This window comes from Eptatretus burgeri, chromosome 5, assembly GCF_056783735.1.
Source record: "Eptatretus burgeri isolate ZD-2024b chromosome 5, Ebu_testis_v1, whole genome shotgun sequence".
Taxonomy (NCBI): Eukaryota; Metazoa; Chordata; class Myxini; order Myxiniformes; family Myxinidae; genus Eptatretus; species Eptatretus burgeri.
This window is the reverse complement of record NC_140965.1, coordinates 123,563,172-123,575,370: the sequence shown is the minus strand read 5'-3', so window position 1 is coordinate 123,575,370 and position 12,199 is coordinate 123,563,172. Positions and strand designations below refer to the sequence as shown.

The 12,199-nt window shown below is 45.3% G+C and overlaps 1 protein-coding gene across 4 annotated transcripts in view; it reads left to right on the top strand.

Moving 5' to 3' along the window:
- The window catches only part of PHYHIPL (phytanoyl-CoA 2-hydroxylase interacting protein like), a 96,212-nt gene that overhangs the window by 25,302 nt on the left and 58,711 nt on the right, over window positions 1–12,199 (top strand). The window contains exon 1 of one of the 4 annotated variants that reach the window (XM_085883533.1): window positions 7,449–7,633. The exons of 2 other annotated variants lie outside the window; for them this stretch is intronic. The gene's annotated coding sequence lies outside the window, so the exon portion shown is untranslated. Of the gene's footprint in view, window positions 1–7,448; window positions 7,634–10,374; window positions 10,530–12,199 lie in introns of those variants that run through there. One more of the 4 variants, XM_085883534.1, reaches the window with a different exon arrangement.

Here is a 12,199-nt window from a genome sequence, read left to right as displayed (position 1 = left end):
TATGCCCCCACTAAACTATCAGGCCAACCTAACATATACAGCTTATTATACTAGTTGTTAGTCAATTAATCAACACACTCGTCATGGAAATTCACAACGGAGGAGCCTCTGTAACCGCGCGGTTCACTTGGAGATGGCACAGGAGACTGGGAATAAACTCAACTCCCATTGGATCTCATTCAAATTCACCATTGCTTTGCCAACACAATGGTACATATTATTACCATCTCAATTACAATACAATGGCACATATTATTACCATCTCAATTACAATACAATGGTACATATTATTACTATCCAAATTACAATACAATGGTTCATATTATAACTATTCAAATTACAATAAAATGGTTCATATTATTACCATCCTATTACAATACAATGGTTCATATTATTACCATCCCAATTACAATACAATGGTTCATATTTAAACCATCCCAATTACAATACAATGGTTCATATTATTACCATCCTATTACAATACAATGGTTCATATTATTACCATCCCAATTACAATACAATGGTTCATATTTAAACCATCCCAATTACAATACAATGGTTCATATTTAAACCATCCCAATTACAATACATTGGTTCATATTATTACCATCCCAATTACAATACAATGGTTCATGTTATTACCATCCCAATTACCATACAATGGTTCATATTATAACCATCCCAATTACAATACAATGGCTCATATTATAACCATCCCAATTACAATACAATGATACATATTGTTACGGAAATGGCCCTGATTGGACTACTAAATATAGGATGAGCTCAGATCCCCCATTAAATGCATGTTTAGCTCGGGTGTATGGTAAAATGGACGTTACATGTGTGTTGGGAGGTGAAGAGGCTGTTTTATTGTTTGTGCGGTAGTGGTGGAACGAGAGCTCCCTCTTCTTCCTTCCCCATCCCAGACGAGGCCCCGGCCAGTCTGCTGAGAGGGTGTGGCCAAAAAGAGGAAGTGAAACTAAGGGGAGGAGATTGTCGGCTTCGCCGAAGGAGGCGTGCTCGGGATCGAAGCGAGCGAACGAAAGAGAAACTGAAAAGAAAAGGGGTTCAGTTTGGGGTGAACAGTCGCTCTCGAGACATGCTCGTGTTTCGAAGCGAGCGAACGAAGGAGAGAGAAAGAGGGCAGTGTGTGGAAATAGTCGCTCTCGAGGCGTGCTCATGTTTCGAAGCGAGTGAACGAAAGAGAGGTGGCCTGCACGTCGAGTCGGCGATCGACTCTTATGAGGTGTGGAATCTGCCGGGAGAGAAACGGCAGCCGGCTTTGAGAGGCGAGCGTGGAAAAGGAAAGAAAAGGTGATTCTGCGGAGAAAGAAACTGAGAGGCCAGAGGTGAGAAGTCAGGCTTCGAGGCGGGAAGGCAAGAGAGGAAACGACGGAGCCTCTGACGGTCCCTGCTCACACCCACGGCTCGACACGTTTGCCAATCCGCTTGCCGGAGCCCGGCACCTCGATTTGGGCCTTGTCTGCTGAACAGGCCAGGCCTGGATTTGTGTGCTGGACATTGCGAGAGATCGGCTGAGGCCCATCGTTGATCTGGCGGTCTTGTGCCGTTGACCTTACGTGGGGTCAGAGCACGCGGAGACTGTGTGCATTGCGGAAAAGAAAGAGTACGGCGGCGCCATCCTGCCACGCGGCGCGTTCGAGCTGGGGGCTCGAATCCGTGTACATCCGCTTGTTGCGAGCGACATTCATGCTTTTGACACTGTCCTCTCATCCATGAGACATCACCAAGTACTCTGTCTTGCATGCATGCTGTCTGCCTGTCTTGTCTGCATGTTGTATAAGGCATATTTCGGTAGCGACCCCCTCGACACCTGTAGCCCGTGGTTCCCTAGTTAAGAACGGGTTAAAGATTGTTAATAAAAGCATTGTCGTGAATGTTTTGCTTGTGTCGTGTTCCCCGAAGTTCCCCAATAAATCTGGTTGGTTTGCATGAAGTTGCCGCTGTGGATTAATTCGTGTCGCGTTGAGGAACGATCTGTTCGATTGGCAAATAAAACCAAAATGGTTACAGACTGCAGAAAACGCTCGGCATCTGACAAAACCAGTCTGTAACCCAGGTTCTATTTCCCCAACTGGTAAGGTTCAGGATTACGTTGGTATCACGATTGAAGACGCTTGACCCGAGGCCTGTGCTGAGCCAGCCGGCGTTATAAACCCCGGAGACGGCGGTGGTGAGGGTGGCGCCAAGAGTCGGGTGAGAATCCTGCCACCCCGGATCCGCAACAATATTATTACCATCCCAATTACAATACAATGGTTCATATTAACATTCCAATTACAGTACAATGGTTCATATTATTACCATCCCAATTACAATACAATGGTTCATATTATAACCATCCCAATTACAACACAATGGTACATATTATTACTATCCCAATTACAATACAATGGTTCATATTAACATCCCAATTACAATACAATGGTTCATATTATTACCATCCCAATTACAATACAATGGTTCATATTATAACCATCCCAATTACAACACAATGGTACATATTATTACTATCCCAATTACAATACAATGGTTCATATTAACATCCCAATTACAATACAATGGTTCATATTATTACCATCCCAATTACAATACAATGGTTCATATTATAACCATCCCAATTACAACACAATGGTACATATTATTACTATCCCAATTACAATACAATGGTTCATATTAACATCCCAATTACAATACAATGGTTCATATTATTACCATGCCAATTACAATACAATGGTTCATGTTATTACTATCCCAATTACAACACAATGGTCCATATTATTACCATCCCAATTACAATACAATGGTTCATATTATTACCACCCCAATTACAATACAATGGTTCATATTATTACCATGCCAATTACAATACAATGGTTCATATTATTACAATCACAATTACAATACAATGGCTCATATTATAACTATCCAAATTACAATGCAATGGTTCATATTATTACCATCCCAATTACAACAAAGGTTTGGTTGTGAGTCATAAGCAATTCCATTTCACCAATACAGTGCCTTTTTGTTCAAGCGAATACATGCTACGTTATGCTATGTTACGCTACGTTACGCTACGAGGCGACATTACGCTACGTTAGGCTACGTTACTCTATGTCAGGCTACGTTATGCTATGTCAGGCTACGTTACGCTACGTTGATACTTGCCCTTGATGAAAATCTCTATTATAATACCAAGCTTGCACACTAAAAACTCGGCTCGCCGTCACGCGATCCCTATGAAATTGCTGTGGCACTTAGCGGACATGCCGACAATGTTTGGGAAGTCTTGGCGTTCCATATTACCATTTGCATTTTGCACAATGCGTATTTTTGTCATTCCGCGTGTACGGTCTGTCGTCTGCTACCAGCTATGTCGTACTGCTATAAACGAGGTTATTAACCAATATCGATTATTCTGGGAAATAATCAATTACGTAACAACGCTCGCAACAGAGTTTATTATTATTTATTATTTATTAACCTCTGTTGCGAGCGTTGTTACGTAATTGTTACGTTCAAATTATTGCGAGCGTTGTTACATTCAAATTATCACTTTCTGTTCCTGCTTGCATTTGTCTTTCGCTTTCCTTTTGTAGATGCCTAGATTGGTAAGGGGTGGGGAGGCTGCCGTAAGGTGGGGAGGCTGCCGTAAGGTGGGGAGGTGGGGAGGCTGCCGTAAGGTGGGGAGGTGGGGAGGCTGCCGTAAGGCGCCGGAGGCAGGCGAATGGCAGGCAGCGTCGTGCTCAGGCAGCAATTGTTAACACTTGCAGGCGGATCTTCATTGTGAGGGAATTGCCTGTCGATGTAGCACCATTCTGTGTTGGTGGGCTTGTCAACCAATGCCCGTATTGTGCTGCACTTCGTTTTCCTGGAGAGAAACTTAATTGTTGCCATAATGGGAAAGTCCGCCTTGCACCTCTTTCTCCATATCCACCTGAACTCCAGCTGCTGCTTACATCTAGCGACTCTGCTTCTAGGAACTTCCTAGACAACATCAGGCAGTACAACAGCGCCTTTGCTTTTGCGTCCATGAGTGCTTCGGTACACCACTATGCAACTCCAGGTCCATACTGCTTCAGGATTCATGGCCAGGTGTACCACAGAGCTGCTACGCTGCATCCCTCACCTGGGGTCAACCCACGGTATGGGTAAATGTACATTCTGGAAGGTCGCCAAGCTCTTGATGCCCGTTTGCAAGATCCTCACAATGCTGGGTGCACAGAAAGTACCATGGGTATAATTCAAGGAGTACTGGAAACCAACAACAGCTACGCTGTAGCATATAAACATATGCATGAAATTTAACGTGAAGCGGCTGGCAGCGCAGACATCTCGGGGACACCTCTTGCGACTGTTCGCATGGTCATTAAACGTGGTCATGACCAACGCCGTTATAATGAACCAAGACATGACGAGGTCGCAGTTGTGTTTGTTGGTGATGATGGTGCACCCCCCATACTCAATGACATTGTCATCTATCCTCGTGACAGGCCGCTGTCAAACTTAAGTTACATGTCTGCGAACTGTGACCCAATGGTATACCCCCTGCTTTTCCCGAGAGGGGATTTGGGCTGGGTTCAAGGTACTCTGCACATTGAAGCGAAGCGGACACCTAAACGACAGACAGTCACGTTACTTCAATACTACGCACACAGAATTGCCATCAGAGAACCATTCTCACCTGTACATTGCTCTGGGAAACTATTCCAGCAGTATTTGGTGGATGCCTATGTTAAGGCTGAGGCCTCCAGGCTTGATTTCCTGCGCCGCAATCAATCGACCCTCCGTGTTGAAAAGTACAGAGGCTTGATGGACCATAGGCACACAGCAAGTGCATCACAGACGGTATTGCCAGGTAAAGTAGTCATCCTTCCGTCCTCTTATTCTGGCAGTCCGCGAGCAATGCAGCAGAACGACCAGGATGCTATGGCAATAGTCTGCAAATACGGCAAGCCGGATATATTTTTGACTTTTACGTGTAACCCAAAACTGCAAGAGATCACTGGCAGTTTGGGTCCGCGCCAGTATGCGCAAGATAGACCTGACCTGGTAGCCAGAGTCTTCAAGAGGCACCTGGAGGAATTGCTGAAAGATATTACAGACAGACATGTCCTCGGTGTGCCTGTTGCGTATGTTCACGTGATTGAATTTCAGAAACGTGGCCTCCCCCATGCGCACATGCTTATCATTCTTGATCGGGTGAGCAAGCTTAGGAATCCGCTAGACATTGATTCTTTGATTTCGGCTGAGATCCCTGACAAGGTGACTCAGGTGGCGCTTTTTGATGTTGTGCAGTCGTGTATGGTTCATGGTCCATGCAGGACCCTCAAACCAGAGTCAGTATGTATGGAAGCTGGCCAGTGCACCAAAGAGTACCCTAAGAAATTCTGTAATACAACTGCTATTACGGGCAATGGCTACCCTGTCTACAGGCGCTACGATGATGGAAAGACTGTTCGTGTTGCTGGGCATGATCTTGATAACAGATGGATAGTACCGTACAACCCGTTTCTGAGTCAGAAGTACCAGGCCCACAAAAATGTTGCGGCATGTCTAACTATACGGAGTGTGAAATACCTTTTCAAGTATGTCTACAAAGGCCACGACTGCGCGAATGTCAAAGTTATCGAAAATGACCACCTTGATCATGATGAAATTCGCACTACCTAGACACAAGGTAAGTGAGTCCACCAGAGGCTTTCTGGCGCCTTTCTGAATACCGTCTGCAAGGCCAGTCGCATACAATTATACGACTGCCTGTTCACCTTCCTGAGCAGAATTCAGTGTATTTCACACCTGGCCATGAAGAGGAAGCTCTGAATAGGGAGGCTTCTATCACAAGCCACTTGATAGCATGGTTTGCGTTAAACCGGCATGATGCTGAAGCGCGTCAGTTGTGATATCATGAAGTACCATGCAACTACATCTTCACGTCGTGCAAGAGAAAGTGGTCACCTAGAAAGCTTGGTGGTGACAGGATCATCTCTCGCGTGTATGCAGTTAACCAAGCTGACAGAGAGTTATCCTGCTTGCGCATTCTGCTATTGCATGTGCGGGGATAAAAAAAAAATATAGGATAAAATGAGATCCTGTTCTCGGAGGTGTAGTTGTTGTTGTGAAGGTAATGTTGAGGTAATATTTATTTTTTTTTAGATGAGATCCTGTTCTAGGTGGTGTAGTTGTCGTTGTGAAGTTAATGTTGAGGATTTATTTTTTTCAGATGAGATCCTGTTCTAGGTGGTGTAGTTGTCGTTGTGAAGGTAATGTTGAGGTAATATATATATATATATATATATTTTTAGATGAGATCCTGTTTTAGGCGGTGTAGTTGTCGTTGTGAAGGTAATGTTGAGGTAATATATATATTTTTAGATGAGATCCTGTTCTAGGCGGTGTAGTTGTTGTTGTGAAGGTAATGTTGAGGTATAATGTTGAGGTAATATTTATTTTTTTATAATATAATACAACACACAGATGAGGTCCTGTTCTTGGCGGTGTAGTTGTTGTTGTGAAGGTAATGTTGAGGTAATATTAATTTTTTTACATGAGATCCTGTTCTAGGTGGTGAAGTTGTTGTTGTGAAGGTAATGTTGAGGTAATATTAATTTTTTTAGATGAGATCCTGTTCTAGGTGGCGTAGTTGTCGTTGTGAAGGTAATGTTGAGGTAATATATATTTTTTAGATGAGATCCTGTTCTAGGCGGTGTAGTTGTTGTTGTAAAGGTAATGTTGAGGTATAATGTTGAGGTAATATTTATTTTTTTATAATATAATACAACACACAGATGAGGTCCTGTTCTTGGCGGTGTAGTTGTTGTTGTGAAGGTAATGTTGAGGTAATATTAATTTTTTACATGAGATCCTGTTCTAGGTGGTGAAGTTGTTGTTGTGAAGGTAATGTTGAGGTAATATTAATTTTTTTAGATGAGATCCTGTTCTCGGCGGTGAAGTTGTTGTGAAGGTAATGTTGAGGACTTTTTTTTTTCAGATGAGATCCTGTTCTCGGTGGTGTAGTTGTTGTTGTGAAGGTAATGTTGAGGTAATATTTATTTTTTCAGATGAGATCCTGTTCTTGGTGGTGTAGTTGTTGTTGTGAAGGTAATGTTGAGGTAATATTTATTTTTTCATAGCAAAAAGACTTTAATTTGATATATTTAAGAAGCGAATGTAAGAAGAATTCTACTTTCGCTTCTCGGCTTTTCCTATTCCATATTATCTTTCATCAGGCAATCCTCGGCCACCTCCTTCTCTGGGTCTTAAAGTGTTTCCTGGGTAACCTCGCTGGGGTCTGAAGTTGCCATGTATTTTGGCCTGCTCAACTGTGCCTTGACTTGGAACAGGCCGCAGCGATTTCTTAACGATAAAGTTGTTGTTTTCTCTTTCCTTACTCATATTATTGAATGCCTGTTCCTCACAGCTATGAATTGCTGGGGATATTGCAATGCTTGTAAACATCCGGAGATGTCAGCGTTCGTGGCTCGATATTTTGGGCATCTCTGGAAGGTGTATGTTTAACGTGTTTCTTAACCGTTTTGTTGGAGTGCTTGCTTGAGTGCTTCAGCTACTTGGTGAGCGCTCTCCAACTGCTTCGTTGTTCGTTAAGGTAATAATACACGTACGTTTCCGCCTGTGTTGTGCCGTGTGGTGGGCTCCTCGGGAGGTGTCTCATCCGCTGAAAACGTGCAATTTTATTTTTACAAATATCGCTTTGTTTAACCTTTTGTGCGATCTCCAGATATAATCCAGCCCTCACTTCGACATGTGTGTGTATATATATATATATACAGTCAAAGCTCGTTACTATGCCACCCGTCGGGACCGAGCAAAAGTGGCATAGTAACGAGATTTTGTAAAAACGCCCTTATTTTCTCAAGTTACCCATCTGTAGTTAATCTTTAGACAAAATTTATTCCAGCAAGTAAAAGGCACGACTGTTGTATAAGCTAAGCGAATGGAGAACATACACACACTAACAGAGTTCACACACTAACATATGGCATGGCGAGAAATTCACGACACACAAAGCTTTCAAGAATCGTCGTCTGGCGCATCTTCTTTCGGCCGATCGCACGCTTGCATCACACTGGGCTTCCCGCTTCTCTGCTGCATGAACTTCCGGACGGTGCTACAAGCGCGCTGGGCTTCCTCGAACGGAACGATTTCCTCCTCGACAGTTACCTCGTCATCTTCGCTTTCCACCGGCTCCTCACTGCACAGAATCTCCTCCGCAATCTCCTCCGCAATCTCCTCCAGCGTGAAATACCCGCCAGTCGCGAGGCGCTCGTCGGCTTCGAGAAAGTCAGACAGCTCGATCTCCTCGTTCTCGTGCATCTTTTCCTCGGCAGGCAGAGCTTCCCAGATGTCGGGCAGCTCCGCATCCTGTGGCTCAGTTTGGATCTCCTCTTCAATGAACTTGGCCTTCGCGAAACAGTTCCTGATCGTCGACTTGCCGACCTGCTCCCAAGCACGCCGGGCGACGTGTAGAGCGTCGAGCAACGTGAACTTGAACTCCTTTCCCTCGTCTATGGCCTCAAGCCGGCGGCATAGCAGGAGCTTCTTGTAGTGGCGCTTGAGGTTCTCTACGATTCCCTGATCCATTGGTTGCGAATTGGCTGTCGTGTTGGGTGGGGAGAAGACCAGTTGGATGTTGTTCAGCTCGAGCTCGGGAGGGTGGCCAGAGAAGTTATCGAGACAGACCAGCACTCTGCGTCCCTGCTGGCCGAGTCGTCCGTCCCACGCACGCAACATCTCCTCGAAAAGCTCCGCCGTCATCCACGCCTTCGAGTTCGCCTTGTACTTGACCGGGATCTCTTTGTTCTTGAAGGCACGGGGTTTCTTGGAATTGCCAATCACCAGAAGAGGGAACTTCTCGCTGCCGCTCATGTTTGCCCCAACCAGAAGAGTGATCCTTTGCTTGCTTTTCTTTCCTCCAGTACACCGCTCTCCCCTGAAAGCCATGGTCTTGTTCGGAAGCAGCTGCCAGAAGAGTCCAGTCTCGTCCAGGTTGAAGACGTCGTCTGCGGAGAACTGCCCGAGTAAGGGCCGGAGAACCTGTTGTTGCCACTCAAGAAGGGATTGCGAATCCACCGCTCCAGCTTCGCCCTGCACTGTCTTGAACGTGATGCCGTGGCGCTTCTTGAAATTGCCCAACCAACCGTCGCTCGCCATGAAGTCTGGGATGTGCATCAGCTCGGCCAGTTTCATCGCCTTCTCCTTGATCAGATCGCCGCTGACAGGCACATTCTGTCCTCTTGATTGCTTCAGCCACATGAGCACTCCCTCATCAAGCTTCGGGTCGTGAGCCTGCGTCAACTTCATGCGCTTCGATGGAAATCCAGCTTTGATTGCAGCCTCGATTGCATCCTTCTTGCTGAGAATGCCCTTCACTGTGGTTCTCTTAACTTCGACGCCCCATTTCTTGCTAATCTCCCCGGCCAACTTGGACTGATTCGGCTCCTTCTTCGCGGCATCGATGATCTCCTTCTTCTCCTTCAGCGTAAAGTCGGTTCGCTTGCGTTTCTGAGCTGACATTATGGGCTGAATTTGAAAAAAAATGATGTCACTGTTGTACGTGTGCCTGCGTGTCTGTGTGTGTGCTCGCGCTTTTTTGTGTCTCGTTGTGCGTGTTGTGATTGGCTTGTTGTGGCTGGCATCGGGGAGAAGAATCGCGTGTTTTGACACAGTCTGACTATGCGCGTACGTATTGAGTTATGTTGTGCGCAGCTGGACTGTAGTTAGTCGCTTCGCCTTTGGACGCGAGTGTGATAATCGAGCACTGCGCAATACAGACTTTTTCACGACTCGTGCCTTTTAACAGTCACACAGTAGTGGCATGGTAGCGAGAGTAGGGGGTGGCATAGTAAATTTATTTTGTATTGAATTTTGTCGGGACCGAGCAAAAGTGGTATAATAGCGAGAGTGGCATAGAAGCGAGGTGGCATAGTAACGAGCTTTGACTATGTATGTATGTATGTATATATATATATATATATATATATATGTATATATATATATATATATATATATATATATATATATATATATACATATATACATACATACAATGAGGTCCATCCGACCAAGTGTTTGCCATGATCTGGTAGTGAAGGCCTTGGGCAGAGATCGTGTGTGTGTGTGTGTGTGTGTGTGTGTGTGTGTGTTGTTGTTGTTGTTGTTGTTGTTGTTGTTGTTGATTGGTATCTCCATATTTGGGTTTCAGAATGTGGAATGGAGTCCTCCCAGAGTGGGCTCAAAGGATCCACCTTCATTTCGGTAAGGGGTCACGATTCCTGGACCAAGATGTGAAGTTTTCTGTTCTCAAAGTTTTGTGTCGAGGGCTCTCTTCAGGATCGTGATTGAGCCAGGACGGCTTCCAACTGCAGGTCGTTTGTCGTGATATTCCCAATGATGGTTTTTAATATCTCTGTGAGGTTCTTCATCATCACTGGAACACCTTTGGGATTCTTCAGCTTCCAGGATCATTTCTCTTCATTCTTGAGGTCTTGGTATTTGTTCATTTTCTTCATTTCCACATCGTTAGTCCAAAATCACTGGTATTAACACCTCAATTAGGAATGCCTTTCCTTTTTTTGTACTTCGGTATGATATCTGGTCGCAATGCTTTTTTTCAATGTTCATGCTCGATGGGATCATTCTGGGGTTCGTGAGCAGTACTTCAATTTTTCAGGGGTTGCTTTTGGTTCATTGTCCCACAAATATTCTGGACCTGGAATATCAAAGTTTTTGCTGATGCACCAGCGGATTACTTTATAAACTCTGTTGTGTCGTGTGTACAGCTGTTCTGCGGTTTTTAATTTTTTTCGTGTTCGGTCATAAAGCGACATATCATTTTCTTTGCTAACCCCACCTCCACCCCTCATCTGGCTTCCCCCCCCTCTTCACCCCCCCCGCCCCTTCTCTCTCACTCTGTCCCCTCTTCACTCCACCCTCCTAATGCAGCACTCTCCTCCCACACCTCTGTTGCTCTCTCTCTCTCTCTCTCTCTCTCTCTCTCTCTCTCTCTCTCTCTCTCTCTCTCTCTCTCTCTCTCTCTCTCTCTCTCTCTCTCTCTCATACACCCCTCCCCCTCCCTCAATGAATAGCAATGATTGGTGAGGTGTCGCTCTCCCACCTCCCCCGTAGCTCCCCCTTCTTCATCCTCTCTGCCTCGCCTCCCCCCTCTCGCCTTACACCTGCCTCCTCTCTTTCTCTCTCTTTCTCTCTCTCTCTCTCCCTCCCTCTTTCTCTCCCCCCCCCCACCTTTATTGTCCCTGTCAGCGAAGTGGCGGGCTTTATTTGCAAGTTGAACTAAATAAATGAAAAGAATCAGGGAATGGTGAAATCACGATGGTGTATTGGGGAAGGGAAGAAAGGGGGAATATGTTATCAACAAATAATTATGTACAATGACAATAAGACCTATGGTGCTACACACCGGATTGGACCACAGACAGGAATTGGGGCCAACAACTCGATGAGGCCTTATTTCTGCAGGTGGACAAGAAGGCAATGAGGAGCGACGAAACACACAGGCAGGAGGAGGAACTGAGCAAAGCACGGACGATGAAGCACATGAGCAGGGTGATGAACGGGGCAAAACAGGAATGACAAAGCACTGCAAGAGCCACAGCAAGAGCAAGAACCAAAGGCAGACAGGCAGCATGAACAGAAGAACTGTTCTTTGTCCCTGGTTCACCTCTTCCTTCACTTCGTGCCCAACTCAACTCTCCCCAGCCACGACTCCTTCCCTCTCTTTTGTGAAAGATCCCCAGACTCCACCCCCTGGGGCAATGAAAACTCCACCCTCCAGGGGCATTTAAAGCTCTGACCCCCCCCCCCCCAGAGGGGCCCATAACTCCAGCCCTTGTGAGGTGACGAAAGCTCCTCCCCTCGCTCTCTGGACAGCACAGCCCCTCTCAACAGAGCTGTCATTCTTCTCGACCATACCTGGTCCTTCACTCAGTGGTACATTCAAGAGGTTATATGTGCAATTGTCTAAACCTTAATCCTGAACTATTTATTTTGATGCACCACCCTCCGTGTGGTGCACATTTAAACACAATTCTTATGGATACACCTGCACACTGGATACACCTAGGGGCTAACAATATGGATACACCTGCACACTTTTAACCAGAGAAGTGGAAGGTAATAATTGGTATGCATATTT